Raw genomic sequence first — 9663 nt, 5'->3', positions numbered from 1 at the left:
TCCATCAGTGACAGATTGGATTAAGAAAATGTGGCACATATACACCATGGAATACTATGCAGCCATAAAAAAGGATGAGTTTGACTCCTTTGTAGGGACTTGGATGCAGCTGGAATCCATCATTCTTAGCAAACTATCACAAGAACAGAAAACCAAACACCGCATGTTCTCACTCATAGGTGGGAACTGAACAATGAGATCACTCGGACTCAGGAAGGGGAACATCACACACCGGGGCCTATCATGGGGAGGGGGGAGGGGGGAGGGATTGCATTGGGAGTTATACCTGATGTAAATGACGAGTTGATGGGTGCAGCACAGCAACATGGCACAAGTATACATATGTAACAAAACTGCACGTTATGCACATGTACCCTACAACTTAAAGTATAATAATAATAAATAAATTAAAAAAAAAAAAAAAAAAAAAAAAAAAAAAAAAAAAAAAAAAAGAAATGATCTCACAAATACTGGCTGGATTCCCAGGTAGTCCACCAAAGCTCATTTAACTCATAATGTAAATAATCATGAATGAGAGAAACTAATGCTGGAGAATAAATGTGTCTTTTAAATATAATACATATTTAAACATCTCTATAATCTAAAAATCCTTAAATGTAAATATAAAATACTGACAATCAAAAATTTTAAAACATAAAATTGATGAAACTGGTTGAGTGTGGCTGTAGATAGAGTGTGGGGGAGATTCTGTTTGGAAATTTGACCGCTTCCAGGAACCCTGGGGGCTGAAGGATGCCATTTCTTTCCTGTGCCAGATTTTGCCTCAAACTCAGAGATTTTATTTCTTTGATGAAAGTGTCTCAACTAGCAACATGAGTCTCTTGTCCATCCAAACACTATATTAGGTGTGTCATTTTGTATATTTTTATGCCAAAAGGGAATTCATGCACTCTGTTTAAAAATGTTTGCATTTAGAAGATAATGGAATTTATTCAATCTCTAAAGCAAAATTTTTCACACTCTCTTTAATTCCTTTCAGTCTCAGGGTTTCTCCAGATATACACCCGTGTTTTTTTCTTTGATTTTCAAGATCACTTTTTCATGTTATCAGAATCTATTGGCCTCAGCTTGAGGTCATATTGTACCTACATTGAGTCAGAGATCATATTACCATTTCTAGTATCCTGCTGAACCTTCCAGTAGATAACTGAGTTCTTAGACTCCTTGTTCTTCACTCCATCAAGATCAAACCTAAGCTAAAGGCTAATGAACTGGGCAAATGGTTGAGGTCCCCTCATCATGGTTGGCTAACAATCTAGGATGGACCGTTAAGAGCACAATAGAGTTTTCTTTTTGTTTGGAGACAGGTGGCCCTGGGCGTCATTCTAACTTCTCCTTACTGAGAGGTCTTAACAAATGGATGTCACCTCTCTGAGCCTCAGTGGTCTCATCTAAGAAAAGATCATAATATGCCGCATAATGTATGTGAAATGTCATGAAAAGTTAAAGGCATATGGATTTTGGATGATTATGATGGGTCAATGTAGGCTCATCAGTTGTAGCAAGTGTACCCTCTGGTAAGGGATATTGACAATGGAAGAAGGCTATGCACATGTTGGGGTGGTGGGTAATGGGATATATCTGTACCTTCCTTTCAATTTTGCTGTGAACGTAAAACTACTCTTAAAAAATGCCTTAAAGCAAAAAGTTACAGGCACATAGAAGGTATTCAATAAATGCCAATTTTGCTCTCTTACCTTTTTAAAATCTCTACCATAGACACCCAGAAAATGGAGGACTCCAACACTCAAGTGAAAAATACTGCTGCAGAGAAGAGATCCTAAGGGTCCTGTTTCCCCAGGAGGATCAAGGTGCTCTTTTCCCTGTGCCAGCAGCAGGAGAAGAAAAAGTCTTGGGTGAAAGGTAAGAGTCAGTTCTGCTGTATGGGATTGTGCAGACTGTGCCCCAACACTAGGGTGGCTGCCAAGGAAGATGAATGGGAGCTAAAATTTGGTCTCAGCTCTGCTTGCCTCACCCAGTGTAGCTGGCAGTCTGGAGGAAAAGAAGCCTTTTTTTTTTTTTCAAAATGATTTGCCCAGAAGAACACTTTCTGGCAATTTCTCTGTTTGAAGAGGGCATCCTTTTCAAGAAGAAAAACAGCAACATAACCAAGTGCTAAAAAGACTTCATGAGAATGTGCCTCTATTATCAGTGATTGTTGGAGCTGTCTCCAACCCACAAGGAAAAGAATTTTCACTTCAGAGGGTAAGAAAGGATGGAATCAGTCCTGAATCTTCTATGGTATGGAATAAATAGTTCCTATAATAGGCATTTTTTATTTAATTTAATTTACTTAGGGATGGTATTAGTCCATTCTCACACTGCTATAAAAAACTACCCAAGGCTGGGTAATTTATAAAGGAAAGAGGTTTAATTAACTCACAGTTCCACATAACTGGGGAGGCCTCAGGAAACTTACAATCATGGTGGAAGGGGAAGCAAAAGAATCCTTCTTCACATGGTGGCAGGTGAGAGAAACACCAAGCTAAGGGAGAAAAGCCCCTTATAAAAACATCAGATCTTGTGAGAACTCACTCACAATCACGAGAACAGCAGCATGGGGGTAACTGACCCCAAGATTCAATTACCTACCACCGGGTCCCTCCCATGACACATGGGGACTATGGGAACTACAATTCAAGAGGAGATTTGGGTGGGGACACAGCCAAATCAGCGACTAAATTATCAAATATAATAATTATGTATTTATTTATCAAAGTTATATTTTAAAGCCTGACTTTTCATAAATTAGATCCAAATATATAGAGGAAGCTCCCTACAACACTTATTAAATATAATTTAGAAAACTCAACCACTAAGCTTTTGATTTCAGTTACTGTATTTTTCAGTTCTAGAATTTGCATTTGGTTCTTCTTTATATCTTGTAATTCATTGTTGAGACTCTATTTCTTTGCAATGTTTCAAGCATGTCCATAATTGCCAATTGAAACATTTTTTACATGGCTGCTCTAAAATTTTTGTCACGTAATTATTACATCTCTGTCATTTCAGTGTTGCATCTCTGCATTGTCTGTTTTCTTTCTGTGTGAGATCTTCCAGGTTCTTGATATGATAAGTACATTTTCTATTGAAACCTATGCATTTTCATATTACATTATGAGACTATTGATTTTATTTAGGCTTTCTAGGTATGCTTTGTGTAGTTTTTCTTTTGTTGTTATTTGTTTGTTTGTTTTTTCTTGAGACGGAGTTTCACTCTTGTTGCCCAGGCTGGAGTGCAATGGCGTGATCTTGGCTCACTGCAGCCTCTGCCTCCTGGGTTCAAGTTATTCTCCTGCCTCAGCTTCTTGAGTAGCTGCGATTACAGGCATGTGCCCCCAAGCCTGGCTAATTTTTGTATTTTTAGTTGAGACGGCGTTTCTCCATGTTGGTCAGGCTGGTCTCGAACTCCCGACCTCAAGTGATCCACCTGCCTCGGCCTCCCAAAGTGTGAGGCTTACAGGCTTGAGCCACTGTGCCCGACCTGTAGTTTTGTTTTTAACACATCTTCTGTAGGGTAAAGTGGGAACACTGACTGCCAAGAAGAGGTTGAAAACAACCTTCTCACTTGGCTTTCATTGACACCCAAGGTGGAAAGAACTTCTTGTTACTGCCAATTAGACATAGGAGTTTCTGCCCCTACATGGTCTCTATTGACACAGTGGGCAGGAAAGTTCTTATTACCAACCAGCATCCCTACTTGGCATTCCCTGATGGGATCCTGGTGGATGCAAGAGCACCTTGCTACAACTTCATTAGTTTGGAAATCCAGGCTCACTACTCAGCCTCTGCAGGCTTGGATCAGAATGCACTCACAATGTTTTTTTCTGTGGTGTTTGGCTGAATTGGAGAGGTTATTGTCTAAAAGTTTTCACTTTTCCTAGGCTACTTCTTTCTGAGTCTTTTGCCTGGAGAAATCATAATTTCTTTTCTTTTTGTTTTATTTATTTGTAATGGTCTGCACTCATTATTGTCTCCAGGTGGCTGGCTTCTTCAGCTCCAAGTTTGGGATACACGAGGCACAGAGAACACCCAAGACCTCATTACTGTGTTGTTTCTCAAGTTCCAAGGTCTCTAGCCAGTCTGCCTTCTCATGTGCGGCTTTCAAAGTCTTCATATGATTATTGTATATATTATAACTACACTTTTTAGTTGCACTTAAAAAGAGAGATAAGAAAACACACACCTATCCCCTCTTCCTAGAAAAGAAAGTCCCTCATTCAAACCACAATATTTGTAGGTGATCCTGCAAAGAACATTGTGCAGGTAAATAAATTTAATGTTAGACTTAAAACTGACTTTGCCATAATCTTTTGGGTATTTAAAAGACATCCTTAAGTTTAGAAAAACTTTCAGTAGGCTTTTTGGTTATTGTCAATATTGTGACAACATCTACCCTGAGAATATGGTGTTATAGAGTATGTTTTTGACTTATACTAATTACTCATAGAGCCATTTTTATACTCAGTCAATTTTGGCATTGACCAATGGTACCTTGCAATTTTAATCATTCTGTGCTTTTTCTTTCTTTTTCTCATCCTGATTCCATCTACTCATCTGGAACATATAAAAAATGTCCACAAAAGAATGATAGGACTTTCTTCCAGGCCAGTCTCTTTTCAGACAGTAGTCAGTGAAAACAGAACCAGATTGTTCAGTGTGGGAGGTGTGTGTGTGTGTTCATGTAAAGGGCAGTCAGTGTTTTGGCACTCCACTCAAATGCATAGCTACCTCAGTGGTCATTGTTTATATTAATACAATGTACTCAAAGTTACCTAGACCTTAAAGCTGAAGTGTAGCTTTCAAACACTTTTTCTCTTGTCAAAACCCTTGGAACTTGATGAGTTAAAAAAAAAAAAAAAGCAGGTGTTTCAAAGATTGTACCAAAATACTACAGGTTGAAGCACATATTGTACGCATTTGTTAATAATTATGATGAAAGAAAAGTTGGGTGATATGATTGGGCAATTGGGTTTCATATGAGCCATCTATGTTGGTGGTATGAATGGTGAATCTCAGAGTTTCTAGGACAAGATGTTATATATGTTTCCTCTACCAAACTGCAAGATCTTGGAAAGTAGGGACCATGCTGCATTCTTCAGGGATTGACCGATAGCAAATTGTCAATACGTCTGTTGAATGATTTAAAAAGTTCTCATCCTATAATCATTGATCTCTTAAGAAGTTAAACCAGAAGAAAGGTCACTTCTACTGGCACAGACAGACATCTCTTTAAGAGAATTAAAGAGCATATTCAGAAAACACCTCCAGAGGACTTCCTCAGAAAGAGTCACTTTCTATTACTTCAACTTCCACAAAAGGAATGAGTCATAGAAATAAATTACAGGCCAGAATTAATTTTCCTTGAAAATGAAAGGGATGCATTTGATCAACTTAGGTGAACATCAAGCCAGAATCCTTATTTAACTACTTTTTTCATTTGCTTTGTTTTCGAAAGTGGACATTTTCCAGACCCACAGCTGCCCATCTACAGAAATGCATTCACATTTTCACATGGTTACGGATCCACTGATCCAGCCAATAGAAGCTGGTATGCTGTTTATGCTCAGGAAATGCCAAGTGCATTTTTGATCTTTACCAGAAAACCAAAGGCCGTTAGGGAGTTGGGCTGTGACTATAAAAACTGACCCCTGCCAAAGGTGGGAGGGTAGGGAAGGACAGATTATTCAGAACTTCTTGTTGCACTTAATTGCTCACACCTCTCCACCCCGCTTCAGTTCCTTCTTCTTCCCGGACCCCGTGTTGTTGGAGATAATGACAATGGTGTCAGTGTCTCTCAGAATGTACTTAATCGACAAAGGAGAAGCATCCATTGCCTCCTTCCCCAGGCTGTTAATCCCCTGGAAATTGTTTACAAAGTGATAACTGTATGTGTATATGTCAGTTTTCTAGGGGGAGGCTCTTGTGGGCTTCATCGCAGTTTTTAAAAGGTTAGCAGTCTAGATAAATATGTTGCACAATTAGCCTGCAAATGCAGAGATAAAGGTGGTGATTATAAGGGATAGCAGTATGTTATCAACACACTAGTCCATCTGCTTCCTTTTGGCAGATACTGGAAGTCTCCGATGATTGGAGGCCTAACTATTTATAGGTCTCCTTCTCCCATAATCTTGCTACCAGGTGAATATTACAATAAAAAGAAATCTGAGACAGAATTCTGCTATACATACAAACGTCTGTGAACAAGCAGACACTGAAAGTACAAAATAAGAATATGCCATCTGCCAAAAGAAAACAGCAGAAGGAGAAATTATTGAGAATCTAATTGGGCTGGGAGTGCTTGCAGGACTGTGCGACGGTCCTCAATATGTACGCAGTGAATACACACACACACACACACCCTTAGCCACATACCATTTTAAAAGGGCCAAAGCACTTCAATAGGACAATCTTCCTCCCTCCAATTTAGCCAATAAAATTTTATTTTCCAAATATCATTGAATAATGTGACTCTGAATCCCATGTAGTGCATATACATTGATAAGTTTTAAAAGTTAGAAGCAGGTTGAATATGGCAGAGATAAAGAAGAGAGTGATTATAAGTGACAGACATACAAAGTAGAAAAAAAATTGTTAAGTATAATAACTAGATAGAATTTACCAAACAGTTTAGGAAGAAAAATGCCTGTATTTTAATTGTTCAGTAGTGGGCAAAGTATGTATCAAAACAAAGCTAAGCAGGAGGCATGAGCACAACAGAGATGGGTATGTTTCAGAGCTGATGCTGTAAACAGTTTTATTATAGTGGATGGCTTTACAATTGGACAACGAGCTATAGGTGACCAGAATATGACACATTAAAGTATGTCACTTTGGCATAAGGATTATTTGAGCTGGAGATAAATGGGAATCTGCAGATGCAGAAAGAAGCCTTCCCAGGGCTTCCATTATCTGACCAAAAGCAGAAACTTCTGAAAAATGAAGATTTCCATGAATCTTCTCTCTAGGCAAAGTTTTATGGCCGTGAAGAAATGGAAAGTCAGCACAGAAATGAACCTGCACAAACAAATCTTACTTCATTAGTTTTCCCATCTATTTTTCTTCCACAGTTTGCTGTCTTTGAAAACCTAAAACCTTTTCCTTTCTCGTGTCCCTTCTTTAAGATTTATTGGTCTTTTATGAAGACACTATAAGAAGCCCGGTTTGTAACTACCCCTTTTCATTTTTATTTCTCCTGAGTGATGTATACTGCATGTTTCAATGAACGGCTCATCTCTTGTTAATCTGGTTTTTGTTAGTCTAATAATTTTACAGGTCCCCAAAAGTAACACCAGGAGGGTAGAAGGAAAAATAATTTTTTTTGAACTACAAGAGGAGAAAAATTTCTCCTCTACACTCTTAGGGTTTCTGGCAAGGCCTAAGGAATCAAACTGACATAAGATGGATTAATGAGAAAAAAGCATACACATTTATTTTATGTGACATGGGAGCCCTCGTAAAGAAGGGAAGACCCAAAGAAGAAGTTAAAGTTGAACACTTATATACTGAATTGGAAAAAGTGTAGTAAATTATGAAAATGTGACAAGACAAAGGGGCTTGGGTATGGCAATTAATAGTAGAAAAGTAACTAGAAAGATAAAAGTTAGTGTAACAAGGTTTGTTTGGATAGATTTTTCTCAGTTTCAAGTCCCCATCTCTAGTGATAAAAGTGTTACTTTCTTCCTGGTATAGGGAACACGTCTCCTTTGTGGTGATTCCACCTCTTTCCTTTGGGAAGAAAAAGAAAAGGTCAGAATGCCCTTCTTGCATCCGTTGTTTTCCAAGTAACTTTAGCTCAAACTAATGCTTATGTCAAAGTGGTTTTGTGTTTTTGTTTTTTTGTTGTTGTTGTTGGTTTTTGTTTTTTGTTTGTTTTTTTTTTTTTTTTTTGGCAGGGAATATTATGCCACTCTCCACCCTCTATAGAGCTAATAAAGTATGGCTAGTATTATAATAGAATGAATGCAGGGGGAAAGTATTCAAAGTCCAGCCACCTGGGGCATAAGGATATATGGTTTTAAAATGCTGGAAGTAAAATACAGTAATGGATTCTTCACAGAGGTGCTTCTTATTTCCAGCGAGTGGAGGCTCACAGTCCAAAATATAGTGTCCCTATCAGCAATGGGCCTCCAAGAGAGCTGGAAAATAATAGGCCAGGCTTATGGTAAGAACACCAAGTTATTCTCTAGGGTGTTATCTCAATAGTGCAGCGTGCAGCAGTGTGATCCAAAACTCCTCCAGGCATTATGCCCATACATTCTCCATGGGTCCAGACTGATTCGACTTTGTGTGTTACCCAGATTCTAGGCCAAACCTGAATTCCAAGGAAGGGGGAACTACGTGAGGGTCAAAGTCTGAGAGCCTGGGTTGAAGACCCTCATCAGAATTAAATTTCTTCCTGGACTTGCTGAACATCCTTAGCCTCTAAACCACCAGGGCTGTCTACATTTCTGACTTCTTGTACATTTATGATTGATGCACGTGTTTACCACAAAGTAGCTGTTGGTGTCACGCAGCATGAGAGCACAGAAACCATGGACTTAATAGTACAGCCTCGATTTTTTTATACTCTTCTGGATTTGAGCAAGCACGGTGGATCCGAAAACTTAATTAACTCTTCGTGTTCGCAACTTATTTAGCTTCTCTGTGAGCAATGGGAGAGTTATCAAATGTTCCCCTTTTTAATCTGTAGCCTTGGAAATACATAACTAGATTTTGACCTCAGATTTTTCATAAAATATTCATAGCATTAAAAAAGAATTAAATAGTTGGCACACAGAGGGAAAAATTAACATTTGTAGGATCTTTCCTTCAACTTATGCATTCAGTGGTAGAAAACTAGACAAGTGTATAGTCAATCCCATGTGATCATGTGTTTATGTATAGTTTAGGTAATTGTGTGTAAAAAATTAAGCGAATTAAAGGAGCACAATACTAAATGTGTAATCAATTAAAAGAAGAAAATTATTGTTCCAAGAACACATACTTCCTTAGAAAATATTACAAAGGTTTTTATTTTATAAACAAGTTAACAGTGTTGTAACAATAAAGATCCTGAAACAAACTCAAACTTCAAAATTTATTAGAAATGTATCTTTCGTATTCAACTGGAGAAGAATATTTTAATTATAAGATAATATAATACAGCCATGATCAATTTATTATCACTCACTAGCTCTTTTCTTTTCCAACATTTAGAATTTTTAAATTTATAAATATTTTAAGAGCAAAGTAACACATCTGTTTCTCATTTATTTACATTTTATTTGTTGTGATGTTTAATATGAGCTATTATAATTTCCAGAAGCTCTTAAACTTTAATGGAGGACATTATGGTTTCCTTTTTCCTTTGGAATAAGGGTGGGTGCTTTACCAAGGGAAAAAACAATTCAAATCTCCAAAGTTTCTAGTTTAATTTGAAATTCAAACTCAAAAACTTCAAGCAGGTTTTGAAAGTTGGCATAATGCATCCTTCCAGCATTATACTTAAGAACCTCAAAATGTCTTATTTTCCAGGCCATGGTTACATTTTGGCGGGATTCTTTTTAATGTGAAGATGTATGTTTCATTGAACCCTATGATTTTATTATACAATGGCAATCTTTCTCATAAGTTTGAAAACTCAAATAGAAACTCAGAGCC

Source organism: Macaca fascicularis, chromosome 6, assembly GCF_037993035.2.
Source record: "Macaca fascicularis isolate 582-1 chromosome 6, T2T-MFA8v1.1".
NCBI lineage: Eukaryota > Metazoa > Chordata > Mammalia > Primates > Cercopithecidae > Macaca > Macaca fascicularis.
This window is presented reverse-complemented; position numbering follows the sequence as displayed.